Genomic DNA, 9,014 nt, shown 5'->3' with positions numbered 1-9,014 from the left:
GGTACAGGTACAGAGTCCAGTGCTCTTGAAACCAAGCTGAATAATTGGAGACACAGGCTGACTATTGACTATCCATGCCCTGGAGACTCAATGCACAGAGCTTATAACTTGCCAAATTGTTCCAAGTTAATCCATCCCCCAAGTAATGCCTAATAGTGGAAGAATAAGATGAGAAAATGAAATGTCCACAAAACATTTGGGGCTCTTCCTCTGCTCATGAGGAAGGTCATGTCTACCGTGTGCTGTTGAAATTTCTTTTTTTTTAAAGGTCCACCTGCATTCTATTTACATCACTTATTGTTATAAAATATACATAATACGAACTTACCATTTTAACCATTTCAAACCACACAGTTCAGTTTTATTCATCGCACTCACATTGTGTTACAACCACCACTAACATCCACTTCCAGAATATTTTTATATTTCCAAATTGAAAATTGTACACATTTGGAAAATTCCCCATTACTCATTCCCTCAATTCTGGCTGTCACTTTTCTATGATGAAAATGATGATGGATTAAGACCACTAACCTACAAAAGTAATCCGACCAAGAAGGAAGAATTTATAGGTGAAGATGGTGATATTAAACATTTTGTATTCTGTATTTCAAATGAATGCTGTGACCCTGAGATTAGACCATCCTGCTCTGCAGCCTCCTCAGGGCACTCTTAATGTCCTTGTTCCTCAGGCTGTAGATGAAGGGGTTCAGCATGGGGGTGACCACAGTGTACATCACTGAGGCCACTGCACCCTGATCCAAGGTACACTCCAAAGCCTGACCCATAAAATAGACAAACAACTGAGAGGAGAGACCCACAGGTGGAGAAGGCTTTGTACTTTCCACTGGAGGATGGGATCCTCAGACTGGAAGAAACAATTTTATAGTAAGAGAAAAGGATCACGGAGTTGGGACAAAATTCAGAGATGGCAGCAACAAAACACATGACTATATTACTGGTAAAATTTTGAGAACAAGCCAGATTGAGGAGCTAAGAAGGGTCACAGAAGAAATTAGGAATCTCCACATCCTTGAAGTAGGGAAAATTTAAGGCAATCAAATTGTGCAACTGACAGTCCAAAAAGCTAACCAAAAAGGAGATCAATACCAAGAAGTCACAGAGGCGAGGGCTCATAATGACTGGATAATGCAGGGGATGACAGATGGCCACAAATCGGTCATAGGCCATCACAGTCAGAAGCATACCATCCATACCTTCAAAAATAATAAACAGAGACATCTGTGTCAGGCAGCACACATAGGAGATGACTCTGCTGTGAGTTTGAATGTCTACAATCATCTTTGGGACTGTGGTGGAGATAAAACCAATGTCAGCCAAGGACAGGTTGGAGAGGAAGAAGTACATGGGGGTGTGGAGGTGGGAGTCAGAGCTGACAGCCAGGATGATGAGCAGTTTTCCAAGCACTGTGACCAGGTACATAGACAGGAACAGTCCAAAGAGGATGGACTGCAGATCGGAGTCCTCTGAGAGTTTCAGGAGATGGAATTCTGAGATACCTGTTAGATTTTGTGATTCTATATTGGGTGGGCACCTTTCAGAAAAGGAAAGATGGTTGGAAAGATGAAACAAACAGGTACCAGTGTTTTGAATATAGTTTGAATACAAGTTTTCATACTTGAGATTTATACAGTTCCAGTATGTTTCTCAGTTAAAATCAGTCAAATCTTCTTTGAACTCCTATATCACCTATTAGTCTCCTTTTACATTAACACCTACTTTAGCAATACTCAGCAATATTAAAAGACCATTAACATGAGAGATAACAAGTCCATGATCTCAGTGAAGTATAGCCTACTTAAAAAAAAGAAAAAGGAAGAAATATTCTTCCCCCTTTAAGAAAAAAATCAATCTAATCAAAGGAAATGAAGAAACGGTTAATATCTCTTATTAAATTGTAAATTTGTAAATCAATAGTATGAATCCCCTGACAGAATACGTTCATGTGTTCTGTAAGGGCCACAGATGCATTACTGTATGCTAAGTTGTAGTTTATAGTTCCTAAGACGCAAAAGGAAACATTGTCATGAGCCAGTTTTCTTCTGGGAGTTTTCATAGTTCTTAGACGTTCTGATTTGCCTCCTGCATGGTTGTAAATGCTCCAGAAAATGCTGTTTTCCTTTTAAAACTCATGTGACATGTAACTCCTATTCCTGCCTTTGTAACTTCACTTTTTGATAAATATGGCTTATAAACCTTAACACAAGTGAACATCATTAGTGGATGCTACACCTGCCAATGATGAAAAACTAATGCAAAGTTGAGAAACATTTTTGAGAATTTTATTTTACACAGGTTTATTTCTATTCACCCCAAACCATCCCATTAAAATGTCTAGTATATAAGACAGCCTTGACTATTTTCCCATGTTTTTGTATTCTACTCTGGTCTGGTAATAATGTTTCGTTGTTTTTCCAAATACAAGTTCTTCTATTTACAATTTAGTCATTTAGCCCCAGTGAAGGCTTCAAAGGCCTTGGGTGCTCTTAATCTTTTGAGGCCTTCAGAGATGTGTGAGGAGAATTTAAGTTTAAAATTATGCTATTCATTAAGCTCTATTCTTGAAGTGAAGCCTGGTAATCATGGCAAAGGCTGATAGTTTAGGGAAAATGCATAGTAATCTGAGGAATGTTAAAAATGAAAAATCCAGCAACAATTCTACCACTTGCAAGATCCTTAACTGAATTTTTAAGAAGAGGGTTGTTTTCATTAGTTAGCTAAAATTGGAAACTAGCATTGTTCTAAAAGTGCAGAGAAGATAATGCAGATACTACAGACAGCTGTTAGGGAGCAGTGGTGAGTGACAGATGCTCTGGCACCTCTGGAATTGGTGCACATCATATTTGCAGATTCACTGATTAGATATTTAGAATAAAAGCCTGCAATGAAGGATATACCTGTAGGTGCCAGACTTCCCATAATTCATGAGGAGGTGGTAAGAAGTGGTTTGGCTTGAAATGATTCTCCTACAGTTTGAATATCTTGCTCATGGTGAAGGTTACTGAGAGTGGAGCCCATGCATATTGATCTTGGAGATATAAAATAGAATACCTGTGTGCAGATGTGGACGAAGGCTAGATGTGGTTAACACCAACAGCAGCTGTTTTTAACACTGATTGACATGAGATAGAGAACGAGACGATTGTATATGTCTTTCTGGGTTAAAGGGCAGACGTGTGTAAATTCTGTGCTAATAGCACCTGCACATCTTATTGATATTTGGTTTGTTTTGTTTTCTGTATTAATGAATAAAAGTAGATGAATAGAAAAATTCCTGCTACCACTATGTTAGGGCCAATCCTGGTGTAAGTCCTTTAAGTGTTGAGACTAGTCATGGGTGAAGGTCTAATTGGGTTGACTTATGAGTTTCTGCTAATACAATTCCAATTAGTGATACAGTTTAGGACTAGTTATTAGATCCTCTCATCAGTTCTTCCTGATTTGCATTGCTCTTTCTTCAGCTACTGGCTGAAATTTATTATTTCATCAGTTCACACTATATTTTAAATGGAAAAAAAAAATACAAAAGAGAAAAAATTTCAAGAAATAGCATAAGCACACCTGGGCATTTTGTTTATCTGTACAATGGGGATAATTATATATCTACTAGGATTTTCTTAAAGAAAAAAATTGAAAGAAATAATCAAATTGTGTATATATGTTCTTTGTCTCATTTCTCAATGTGTTTGCTTGTGGTTATTTGATAATATCCATATACTCTCACCTCAGCCCAAAAGCAATTTCACCAGGATATCTGCACCAAAGCTATTGGTCACTTGTTCTTATACTAGTTTTGAGAACAACTACCTTATAATATTTTCTGTCCTTTAGAAAAAATTTAGAAAACATTTTTCTACCATTTAAAATGTGCTCCATAATAATTATCTATTGATACTGTCAATTAAACCCACTACATGAATTCAAGTATCAATATTTTATACTGTGTGATACAAAAATAACATATTACACAGATTTTATTTCTTTTTTTTCTTTTTTTATTGTAAACAAATGGGATACATATTTCTCTGTACATGGCGTAAAGGCATACCATTTATGTAATCCTAAATTTACATAGGGTAATGTTGTTTGATTCATTCTGTTATTTTTCCCTTCCCCCCCACCCCTCCCACCCCTCATTTTCCTCTATACAGTCCTTCCTTCCTCCAATCTTGCTCCCCTCCCTAACCCTAACTCTAACCCTAACACTAACCCCTCCCACTCCCCATTATGTGTCATCATCCACTTATTAGCGATATCATTCATCCTTTGGTTTTTTGAGATTGGCTTATCTCACTTAGCATGATATTCTCCAATTTCATCCATTTGCCTGCAAATGCCATAATTTTATCATTCTTTATGGCTGAGTAATATTCCATTGTATATATATGCCACACTTTCTTTATCCATTCATCAATTGAAGGACATCTAGGTTGGTTCCACAATCTGGATATTGTGAACTGAGCAGCTATGAACATTGATGTGGCTGTATCTCTGTAATATGCTGATTTTAAGTCCTTTGGGTATAGGCCAAGGAGTGGGATAGCTGGGTCAAATGGTGGTTCCATTCCAAATTTTCTAAGGAGTCTCCACACTGCTTTCCAAAGTGGCTGCACTAATTTGCAGCCCCACCAGCAATGTATGAGTGTACCTTTCTCCCCACATCCTCGCCAACACCTGTTGTTGCTTGTATTCTTGATAATCGTCATTCTAATTAGTGTGAGATGGAATCTTAGGGTGGTTTTGATTTGCATTTCTCTTATTACTAGAGATGTTGAACATTTCTCCATATGTTTGTTGATTGCTTATAGATCTTCTTCTGTGAAATGTGTATTCATTTCGTTAGCCCATTTGTCATTTGGATTATTTGCATTCTTGGTGTAGAGTTTTTTGAGTTCTTTATAGATTCTGGAGATTAGTGCTCTATCTGAAGTATGATTGGCAAAGATTTTCTCCCACTCTGTAGGCTCTTTCTTCACATTGCTGATAGTTTCCTTTGCTGAGAGAAAGCTTCTTAGTTTGAATCTATCCCAGTTATTAATTCTTGCTTTTATTTCTTGTGCTATGGGAGTCCTCTTGAGGAAGTCCGGTCCTAAGCCGACATGTTGAAGCTCTGGACCTACTTTTTCTTCTATAAGATGCAAGGTCTCTGGTCTGATTCCGAGGTCCTTAATCCATTTTGAGTTTAGTTTCGTGCATGGTGAGAGATATGGGTTTAGTTTCATTCTGTTGCATATGGATTTCCAATTCTCCCAGTACCATTTGTTGAAGAGGCTATCTTTTCTCCATTGCATATTTTTGACCCCTTTGTCTAGTATGAGAAAATTGTATTTATTTGGGTTTGTGTCCCTGTTCTCTATTCTGTACCATTGATCAACCTTTCTATTTTGGTACCAATACTATGCCATTTTCGTTACTATTGCTTTGTAGCAGAGTTGAAGATCTGCTGTTGTGATACCCCCTGCTTCACTGTTTCTGCCAAGGATTGCTTTAGCTCTTCTGGGGTTTTTATTCTTCCAGATGAATTTCATAATTGTTTGCTCTATTTCTGTAAGGTACATCATTGGGATTTTAATTGGAATTGCATTGAATCTGTATAGCACTTTTGGTAGTATGGCCATTTTGACAATATTAATTTTCCTATCCAAGAACATGGGAGATCTTTCCATTCTCTAAGGTTTTCTTTAATTTCTTTCTTTAGTGTTCTGTAGTTCTCACTGTAGAGGTCTTTCACCTCTTTTGTGAGATTGATTCCCAAGTATGTTTTTTTTTTTTTTGATGCTATTGTGAATGGGGTAGTTTTCCTAATTTCTCTTTCTGAAGATTCATCACTTATGTATAAAAATGCCTTAGATTTATGTGCATTGATCTTATATCCTGCTACTTTACTGAATTCACTTATGAGATCTAAAAGTTTTCTGGTGGAATTTCCTGGTTCCTCTATGTATATAATCATATCATCAGCAAATAGGGATAGTTTGAGTTCTTCTTTTAAATTTTGTATCCCTTTAATTTTTTTGGTCTGTCTAATTGCTCTGGCTAGAGATTCAAGGACGATATTGAAAAGAAGTGGTGAAAGAGAGCATCCCTGCCTTGTTCCAGTTTTTAGGGGGAATGCTTTCAGTTTTTCACCATTTAGAATGATATTAGCCATGGGCTTAGCATAAATGGCCTTTACAATGTTAAGAATGTTCCCACTATCCCTATTTTTTCTAGTGTTTGAGCATGAAGGGGTGCTGTATTTTATCAAATGCTTTTTCTGCATCTATTGAAATAATCATGTGATTCTTGACTTTAAATCTATTGATATGGTGAATTACATTTATTGATTTACTGATGTTGATCCAACCTTGCATCCCTGGGATGAAACCCACTTGATCATGGTGCACTATCTTTTTAATATGTTTTTGTATACGATTTGCTAAAATTTTGTTTAGAATTTTTGCGTCGATGTTCATTAAGGACATTGGTCTGAAATTTTCTTTCCTCGATGTGTCTCTGTCCGGTTTAGGTATCAGGGTAATATTGGCTTCATAGAATGAGTTTGGGAGGGTTCCCTCCTTTTCTATTTTATGGAATACTTTGAGAAGTATTGGAATGAGCTCTTCTTTAAAGGTTTTGTAGAACTCGGCTGAGAACCCATTTGGTCCTGGACTTTTCTTTGTTGGTAGGCTTTTGATGACTTCTTCTATTTCATTACTTGAAATTGGTCTATTTCAATTGTGTATGTCCTCCTCGTTCAGTTTAGGCAATTCATATGTCTCTAGAAACCTGTTGATGTGTTCAAAATTTTCTATTTTGTTGGAGTATAGATTTTCAAAATAGCTTCTAATTATGTTTTGTATTTCAGTCGTGTCTGTTGTGATATTTCCTTGTTCATTCCGAATTTTAGTGATTTGGGTTTTCTCTCGTCTTCTCTTTGTTAGTGTGGCTAAAGGTTTATCAATTTTGTTTATTTTTTCGAAGAACCAACTATTTATTTTGTCAATTTTTTGTATTGTTTCTTTTGTTTCAATTTTGTTGATTTCAGCTCTGAGTTTAACTATTTCCTGTCTTCTACTACTTTTGTTGTTGGTTTGTTCTTCTTTTTCTAGCGCATTGAGCTGTAGTGTTAGGTTGTTGAATTGTTGAATTTTACTTCTTTTATTAAATGCACTCCATGAAATAAATTTCCCTCTAAGTACTGCTTTCATAGTGTCCGAGAGATTTTGATATGATGTTTCTTTGTTCTCATTTACCTCTAAGAATTTTTTAATTTCCTTCCTAATATCTTCTGTTATCCATTCATCATATAATAGCATATTGTTTAATCTCCAGGTGTTGGAGTAGTTTCTGTTTTTTACTCTTTCATTTATTTCTAACTTCAATCCATTGTGATCTGATAGAATACAAGGTAGTGTCTCTATCTTCTTGTATTTGCTAACATTAGCTTTGTGGAATAATATATGGTCTATTTTAGAGAAGGATCCATGTGCTGCTGAGAAGAAAGTGTATTTGCTCTTGTTTGGATGGTATATTCTATAAATGTCTGTTAAGTCTAAATTATTGATTGTGTTATTGAGATCTATGGTTTCTTTGTTCAATTTTTGTTTGGAAGATCTGTCCAGTGGTGAGAGAGGCGTGTTAAAATCACCTAGTATTATTGTGTTACGGTCTATTTGGTTTCTAAAATTGAGAATGATTTGTTTGACATACATGAATGAGCCACTGTTTGGGGCATAGATGTTTATGATTGTTATATCTTGCTGATTTATGCCTCCCTTAAGCCCTATGAAATGTCCTTCTTTATCCCTTCTGACTAACTTTGGCTTGAAGTCCACATTATCGGAAATGAGGATGGATACTCCAGCTTTTTTGCTGAGTTCATGTGCATGGTATGTTTTTCCCCATCCTTTCACCTTTAGTCTATGGGTATCTCTTTCTATGAGGTGAGTCTCTTGCAGGCAACATATTGTTGGATCTTTCTTTTTAATCCAATCTGCCAGTCTATGTCTTTTGATTGATGAATTCAGGCCGTTAACATTCAGGGTTATTATTGAGATATGATTTGTATTCCCGGTCATTTGGTTCATTTTTTAAATTTTATTTATTAATTTATTTTTTAACACTCCTTGATTCCTCCTTTATTTGACAGTTCCTTTAGGATAATTCCTCCCTTTGCTGATTTGCTTCTTTGTTTTTTTTTTTCCTTTCCTCATGGAATATTTTGCTGAGAATGTTGTGTAATGCTGGCTTTCTTTTTGTAAATTCTTTTAGCTTTTGTTTATCATGGAATGATTTTATTTCATCGTCAATTTGAAGGTAAGTTTTCCTGGGTATAAGATTCTTGGTTGGCATCCATTTTCTTTCAGAGCTTGAAAAATGTTGTTCCAGGCCCTTCTAGCTTTTAGGGTCTGGATTGAAAAATCTGCTGATATCTGTATTGGTTTCCCCCTGAATGTAATTTGGTTCTTTTCTCTCACAGCCTTTAAAATTCTGTCTTTATTTTGTATGTTCAGTATTTTCATTATAATGTGCCTTGGTGTGGGTCTGTTGTAATTTTGTGTATTTGGAGTCCTATAAGCCTCTTGAACTTGATTTTCCATTTCATTTTTCAGATTTGGGAAATTTTCTGTAATTATTTCATTGAATAGATTGTTCATTCCTTTGGTTTTTTTCTCTAAGCCTTCCTCAATCCCAATAATTCTCAAATTTGGCCTTTTCATGATATCCCATAGTTCTTGGAGATTCTGTTCATGATTTCTTACCCTCTTCTCTGTTTGTTCAACTTTGTTTTCAAGGTTAAATATTTTGTCTTCAATATCTGAAGTTCTGTCTTCTAGGTGTTCTATCCTATTTGTTATGCTTTCTATGGAGTTCTTAATTTGGCTTATTGTTTCCTTCATTTCAAGGATTTCTGTTTGGTTTTTTTTCAATATCTCTAACTCTTTATTGAAATGATCTTTTGCTTCCTGTATTTGCTCTTTTAACTGTCCATTGGTGCGATCATTCAATGC

At 35.8% G+C, this 9,014-nt stretch overlaps 1 pseudogene; it reads right to left on the bottom strand.

Moving 5' to 3' along the window:
* Positions 1–635: 635 nt before the first annotated feature.
* On the bottom strand, positions 636–1,485 carry LOC124967995 (olfactory receptor 7E24-like; annotated as a pseudogene).
* Between the last annotated feature and the right edge of the window lie 7,529 nt (positions 1,486–9,014).

Source organism: Sciurus carolinensis, chromosome 17 (genome assembly GCF_902686445.1).
Source record: "Sciurus carolinensis chromosome 17, mSciCar1.2, whole genome shotgun sequence".
NCBI classification, from domain to species: domain Eukaryota; kingdom Metazoa; phylum Chordata; class Mammalia; order Rodentia; family Sciuridae; genus Sciurus; species Sciurus carolinensis.
The sequence above is the reverse complement of the archived record's forward strand: the minus strand, read 5'-3'. Positions and strand labels throughout refer to the sequence as shown.